The sequence below is a fragment of the Pristis pectinata genome, unplaced genomic scaffold (genome assembly GCF_009764475.1).
Source record: "Pristis pectinata isolate sPriPec2 unplaced genomic scaffold, sPriPec2.1.pri scaffold_170_arrow_ctg1, whole genome shotgun sequence".
Lineage (NCBI taxonomy): Eukaryota > Metazoa > Chordata > Chondrichthyes > Rhinopristiformes > Pristidae > Pristis > Pristis pectinata.
Window position 1 is genome coordinate 579 of NW_026262504.1, and position 8056 is coordinate 8634.

The following is an 8056-nucleotide window of genomic DNA, read 5'->3' on the forward strand; positions in this document are numbered from 1 at the left end:
AGATGCCCCGGTGTGGAACGTGAGTGGAAGAAGCTGTGGGAAGAGGAGCCCATGACAGTGACTTCTGGCAGTGGTGACTGACTCATTCAGAGAGATGCTGAGGTAGGACCCGAGCTGTGCTGTGTCGGGAGTGTTTCCTGCAACAATATCGGGGAGACTTTTTCTTTATCAGACCACACTTTTCCACAGCTGGGGAAGTGGGCAACTATTGTGGAGGGTGTTACTCTCAGTTTCAGCTCCATGCTGTTCCAGTTCAGGGAGTGGACGAGTGGACAGTGCACAAGCCCTACCGTGCATCTCACATGCCGAGAAGGTTCACTCTGTCTGACGCGTGTTGAAGCCTCGGCGGCTGAGTATGATAACATCTTGCATTGAAGGTTAAATCTTCTCCTATTGCTGTGAAGTTTGATGAACTTGTGCAGGAAGAGATGTACTGTTTCTTTAAAATATGAACGTGACAAATACGGCAGGAAGGAGATCACCAGTCAGTAGTGTGATGGTGATACTCATTCAGCACTAACCTCACACCCGTGATAACCTGACGATTCAAAGGTCTTTCGGTCAGTCTCCAGTGATTCTCCCGTGTACTGTTGCCACAAAACAACAAACTTCATGATATACGTCAGTGACAGTAAACCCGATTCTGATTCTGATTCAGAATATGCTCAGAGAAGACTCCTCTTCAGTAATTTGGGTGAACTCCTAAGTTTCTCTCTCGTGGTTCAAAGCATTTCTTCCCATCTCTGTCCTGAATGCATTACCCATTTATCTCCGTCTGTGATCTTTTGATCAAGGTAACCCGGTCAGGATATTCAGCTTCCCCGCATAGGCATTCGGAATGTTGAACTGTGCTGATTCAGCCCTGAAAGTGCATGATGGAACTGTTCATGGAGTTTTGTGCCCTTTAAACCCGTGTTTTACAGGGCCAGATTGTGTTTGATGGAACGGCGCAGAAGCAATTTGATTGGATCGAACTATTGACGACCCGAGATCGTACTATCCAATATTTCATCGTGTTAACGAGTCATGCAGTCATGCAAGATTACAGCAGACCATTCGGCCGACCATGTGCACCCCGACCAATAGACACCCATCCGTATTCATCCCATTCTACAACGATAGGCCTATAGTATTCTCTGCATCGGCGATTCAAGTGCTCACCCAGGTACTTGGGAAGCAGTCAGTGACCGTTCTACCACCGCTCTTTCAGGCAGTGAATTCCAGGTACTCACACTCTCTTGTGAAATAGAACCCCCTCGGATAGCCTCTAAACCTCTCACTGAAACACTGAAAGTGTGTTGTATCACATGGAATGCCATTCCTCCCACGGAGTCCTTGCCGGCGATTAAATTCTCACCTACGCTTATCTCATTTCAACCTCCTGGCAGCCAGCCTTTACTTGGTGTTCCAAGCTGATACAATCTTCCACAAACCATCAGCCACCACCTCTGCCCTTCTATTGCAGAGCAGCGCACATTCAAATGTGTCGTCTTACATACACCAACTCCAAGACCGAGTAAACAGAGTCAAATGTCTGATTGACATTTGGGAAGTTTGCCTGTGTCGAGAGGACCTGCACTAACCTTGATCTCCAAATCACGGGTTCAATGTGTGATTAATATCGGGATTATTGGTCACGGGCTGCAGTTCCCTCGTGCAATAAGCCCTGTCATTCACACACTCTGCTTCAGGCTCCAGATCACTGGACTCCGAGGGTGCTGACAGACCTCCCAGGGAAACACAATCATCACCTGGTCTTCATCTACAGTTATCTGTTGGAGTTTTGGAAACAGACGAGCAATCATTAGGAACCAGGTTGGAGAATTAACGTTCAATACGTTCTGAAACAACTGCCTTCCCACTTGTTTCCCACATCGACAGTGATATTCTTACGAATTTATTTAGCAATGCTCAGGATTGTTATAAAAAAAACGTGCAACCTGCCCTCCTTGGAAGGGTCGAATAATTGGGAATCAACTGAGGAATGACATGGAGCATATTCTTCTTTTTTAAATTTGACATTCGATTACAATGTGCCCACCGCTGATGGAAACAGACGCCACCCTCCTGCTCCGTCAGAAACTGCCCTGTTGCAAACCAGTGATCAATACTTGCGGTGCATGTCTGTGCAACCACTGCCTTCCTGAGACATTACACAAGAGTGAAATGTCGCCGAAAGTTGTGTTCATGGTCGCTCACAATTGCGGAAACCACTACTCAGCAAACTTGTAAACATTGTGAAGCACATCTATATCCAGAGGATTTGCTGCAGGAAGATCCACTTTCATAAATTCATTTTAATTTCTTCCAACGGGCAATATTAGTGTTGTTGGACACGTCCCAAACACTACCCTTTAACACTGCAGTTTTCCTGGACTAGACCGAGATATTAGTCACTGGCGACACCATTTCGCAGAGGCTGATAACCACTGTCCGCAGACAAGAGTTCATTGGCGGCGAGAAACGGACAGACCAAAGTTCGAAAATAATCGAAACAGCGCTGCCCCGAAGTTGCTGGAAGCAAAGAGAAAAGTGGAGCCAAAATGTGACCTTCATCATTATCAGTGCTTTGTTGTACTGAACATAACCCGTGCTCGTGTGTCCTTCTTTCTTGCAACGTCATTACACTGGTATTTTCACACTTCTCCACTGCTTGCCAAATGCGCTGGCCGTGAAGGAGAACATAACATTGAATTATCACATCAGCCTTCACACAAAGCAAAGTTTTGAACATCATTCTGTGCTGGTTTATGCGCAATTCTATGAACACCCGGTCACTCGGCATTAACCTAAGGCGAAATAGTCGATTATATTCAATAACGCCGATTATGGAAATGCACAGGATTTGTGGGTGTGGCCGAGAGACGTTTCGTCTGAAGTTTGATCTCAGGGGAAACGGGAGATGAGGTGCTGCTGAATTCTAATGACCGGAATTTCTGCGTTGTTTTCTTTCCTTGATACATTGAAATATCATTCTCAGCGGTTATTTTATTCCATTCTTCAGTTCCTGTCTAAACTTAGACTGCGTCACTGCATAATTGTAAGTGTTCGTGCAATAGCTCAAAAGCAGGAGCATGTCGCTGGCTTGGTCCGTGATAATGATCGGATCACAGTCACCGGCTTTGTAATTTGCGTTAACAGAAGAAGTACAAAAGACGTCATCCGAAGCAGTAGGAAGTTACCCCATAAGGCAAAGAGTAAGATGATGGACTTCCTTCTGTTTTCCATCTCGGCATCTTTCTGAGTCACATCATTCTTGCTGCCTCTCAGCCTCCCCCGGACTCTACTGGCCGCTAAAGTGCGCCCGATGGTCAGAGCACTGAGCAGTGATATCAGGAACATCGAGAGAATTTGGTTAAAAATGTAATGAATCCACCTGAACATTAATCATGTCACTTCAAAATAAAAATGAAGTTTCACTCTACAACCTCATTGTGCCCCGCGTTGTGTAAAATAAGGTTGAACAGTTAAGTATCAGGGGATGCTTTTTGCAACAGAACAGCGTGATCACAGTCCCTGTAACCATAGCTGCAGTTTTCTCTGAACGAAATGTAATCCTCAGCTTCTGACAACAAATCATCACATATCGATCAAATGTGAATGAGAGTGTCAACCACACAGACATGTCAGTGGTGGCATGATAAAGAGCCGTCCGGAGACAGCACACTTGGGTAATCTACAAGAAACTTGTTGGGGCATATAATTCTTTCACATGATAGAGTAGCACATTATTGGTCACGACTAACAGATCTGCCCCTGCCATAGCCACGAGTGAGCAAGAGACACACCTGTAGAGACGGCACTTTCCACGGAACAGAATCACAATCGCCACCACGTTCTCTCTGATAAAGGAACAATCCGAAAATTAACATTCACCAGCCACAGAACATTATCAGAGCCAATTACACTGAGTCTGATGAAACCCACAACTCCAGTGGAAGATTGGCGATGAGGATGGATATATTACTTTCAGTGGAACTGATTTCTGGAAAAACACTGGACATTCACACTTCCTTCAAAATGTTACATTGATAAGCAAAGCAGAAGATGTGAATTAATAATTTCACCAGCTGATCTTACTGGTGAGTCAAGCATGGATATTTTTGAATTCCTGATAAATTCAGGGAAATTCACGGGTGGAAGTATGAAATAATCGGGGTTAGTGTGAAAACAAACGCTTCTCGAAGGGCCTGGATGTGGGGAGGCGGTGAATGCTCAACTGAATCCGTGATCAGCAGTGGAAATTCGATGGAAATGAGACAGCCTTTTCCTTATGGAAAACAAAGGGTACAACATGTTTTCGAGATTAATTCATTGATAACTTTTTTAAGTCTTTTGAACAGTTGTCTAATAAACATAATCTTCCCAGATCACATTATTTTTATATTTACAGATGAGAATATTTTTTGAAGTTATTTTGCCTTCTTTACCGACACCATATATAATTGAAATTACGGGAAACAAATTAGGTTTTAATCCTTATCAGGAGGATCTGATAACAATAATTTATGATCGGATTATGAAAATACGTTCAGAGGAACTTGATAAAATTAAGAATGAATGGGAAATAGAACTCCAGATACTTTTACCTGCAGAGACATGGAAGAAAATCCTTCAATTGATTAATACATCTTCTGTGTGTGCTTGACACTCTTTGATACAGGTTAAGGTAGTTCACAGGACCTATATGTCGAAGGACAAGTTAGCCCGTTTTTATCATCATATAAATCCTATATGTGACAGATGTAATTCGCGGGTGGCTTCCCTGACACTTTTGTTTCTGTCCTGTACCCTTCAGGAAAAATATTGGAAAGACATTGTTAACATTATTTCATCTGTATTGAATATGTATTTACAACCTCATCCTATTATTGCAATTTTTGCGTTACCAATGATGGAATCTCGCCTAGATGTCTGCATTATCTGCATCTGCTCGTCGTATGATCGCCTATGTCACATTAATAGCCAAGCGATCCATTTTGTTCAAATGGAAGGATCCGATAGTTCCCACCACTTTTCAGTGGTTTTCTCAAACGATAGCATGCTTAAACTTAGATAAAAAATAAGAGTTGATCCTGCACTTAAATTTGAGGAGGTTTGGAGTCCATTTATTCAATATTTCCATATGATATAAGTTGACCTTTTTCAGATCCCTTTCAATAACTCTTGAATACAGAGGAGCGGAACTGACGACACAGTAATGCTATTTTTCTTTTTAATGAAGAAATATCAACCCAGATTTTTGAAGTTTTTGTTTTTTTTGGTTTATTATCAGTATTTGTTTTCAATTTGGGAGTTCTTTCATTTCATTTAAATCTTTCCTTTTGTATTTGTTCACAATAAGAGAGCGGGAGGTCTAGATTACTCCTTGTGAATAAATATATTAACTGTATTGATTGCTATCCTGATCTCTCTGCACCATATGTATAATTACCGATGTGTGTGGATATATATATAGTGTTGTCCTAATTTGAAAACTAATAAAAAGATTGAAAAAGAAAGAAATTCAAACAATAAGAATAAGTCGCCTCCTCACTTTACGACGGTCCCACTATCTAACACTCAAGAATGTAGTGACTCAAAGAACAACGTTGTTGAGATCCTGTCAACATCCTGTGTCCACACGCTCACTGCACATGAAACCTGTATCCGTGACCCTGCCTCACTCAGCTGAATTTCCAGCGGCTGTGGTAGACTGTGGTCAGTGATACGTTGGGAGCTTTTGCTTCAGGACAGAAGTGATGTTGGCTCAGTGAAGAATGACCAAGCCTGGCAGCGCACAGACACATGGCATAATAGGTGACAGTCCGCAATTCCGACTTCGCTTTCAACTTTATTACAGCAGGTTTCCACATTGCAACAGTTATCGTCTTCGGTGTACGTGATGAAAGGCCCCACTTCCATCTCAGACAGACAGGGAATTTTGGAACATGTCACTGATGACTCCCCAGGGCGAGCTGTTATCAGGAAGGGGCATCACGTGGCCCTTCGCGCGATTCTCCATAGCAACTGTCTTGAACTGCTGTTTCAATAATCCGGGATTGTGTTGCAGTCTGAGAATATACAACCCCATGGGTAGGCTCATCTGGGGACATCAATTGATAACGGGAACATCACACCACTCCTATTTCACACTGAACACAGTCGCTTCCATCCGTCAGCTTTCTGCCTGTTTGTCAGTCTGTCTATCTGTCTTTCTGTTTCTCTCCCCTCTCTAATCTCTCTCCTCTCTCTCTGACTGAAATATCTGATAATTTACTGATTATTTACGGAAATAATTGGAGAGTTCCCAGATTCCTGTTTAATTGGAGTTTCGAGAGAAGTTACAAACAGCTGGCATGTTGCCACAAGGTGTAAGATAATTTGTAAATCCCAGCTGGTACATTGTATCACACGGTATTTCCCTTTCGCCAGCCGACCCTCGATAGGTGTATCGGAAGAGCGTTCCGCAGCTGATAGATGGGATTGTATTTCGGAGCAATACTTCTTCCCAATACGATATCAACTGCTACATTAACTGTGTCAACCACGGCACGATGTTTCCATTAATAGGAGACTCTGGCATCCGAGGGCACAGGCTGAAAACACAGGGACATCCCATTAAATTTAGATGATGTGGAATTCCTTCAGCCAGAGCGTGATGAAATCGTTGGAATTTACCGAGTTCTTTGCCACAGAGGCCAAATACTTAAGACAGTGGTTGCTCGGCTTTTGACGGGCAAGGGCATTTCGGATTAAGGGAGAAGGCGGCAGGATGTTGTTGAAAAAATATCAGTAATTATTGAATGACAGAGAATACACGATGAACCTAATTCCTAACTATGCTTCGAAATATTTTGGTATTATGACCCTTGTGTGCGATTCATGTGGATAGGAAAGGAACCCAGATTTGCCGGTCCTTGTCCAATCAATGAAAGTTCTCACAAGTGGGGTGTCTCCTGCTCGATGGGATCTTCTACCATGTCTTTGAACGGAACACCTTCTCCACGGGACACCTCGTCCCGCATGACAAGACGAAACACCAGCAAGTCTCTTTACCCATTCAAATTGAAAATGTTCGTTGCTCTGACAACAGTATGGGAACATCGAAATGACAGCGTCCATTGACAGAGGAAATGTTTTATCGTTTCTGTTTACAGTACAGAGTGTGGCGGACTGAAGGACTGATTCCCCCTTACCAGGAGGAGAGAGGAGACTGGAGAAAAAAAGTGAGATGGATGTGGAGACCTAGGTTTGCTACGCAGCAGCTGGAATTGGTAAAACGGCTTTGTAGCGCAATGGATAGCGTGTTGGACTTCTACTGGTGCATTGATAACATATTCAAAGTTTGTGGGTTCGAGTCCCACCAGAGTCGGGGTTTGTTTCTGCGAATCAGTTTTGCTGCAAGCAGAACCCGAGCTGTGACAGGAAATGACAGATGACATCGCTTGGTTTGGGGCACATGGCAGCTGCAGCGGGAGCTACCGCGTGGTTTCGGTACATCAGCTTGGCCGGTGTTTGTGCATTCTATTCTTTGTATTTCAAGTGGAATTTGTCTCAGAGGGGAATTTACGGCAAAACAAGTCCGGAACGATTGAATGTATAGCTGGAGAACTGGAGCAGGGGGAAGGGAATCAGATACTTGGATCATTGGGATCTGTTCTGGGGTCAAGGCGACCTGTACAAGAGGAACGACTTGCACTTCAACTGGACGGGGACAAATATCCCAGCCGGGAAATTTTGATTTTGTCATCAGGGAGGATTAAAAGTTGATTGGCATGGGGGTGGGCTCCAGATCGTCAAGTCAGTGTGAAGACAGCAGGACGTGCAACAACCAAAGCGTGGGAGCATTACAATCAGGATCGCCATGTTTGCACGAAAGGGCGGGTAGGACCACTGCTTTAACTAACGATCCTTACTTCTGCCAGCCTTGCCCTCCACTCGAACAGGAATTGTGAGCTTGATTTCTTCGTCTGTATCAGTCATCCATCTTTGACATTCGCTTGTTTATTTTCGCTCTGGGACTGAAACACATGCCCAGCCTCATCGACAGGATTGCCTTGCGCTCTGCGTTTCC

The 8056-nt window shown here is 43.8% G+C and overlaps 1 non-coding gene across 1 annotated transcript; it reads left to right on the forward strand.

The window, feature by feature from the left end:
- Positions 1–7263: 7263 nt before the first annotated feature.
- Positions 7264–7354, forward strand: trnar-ucu (transfer RNA arginine (anticodon UCU)). Its single transcript is given in 2 exon segments — positions 7264–7300; positions 7319–7354. It is a non-coding gene; the product is annotated as a tRNA-Arg (tRNA).
- Positions 7355–8056: the final 702 nt, after the last annotated feature.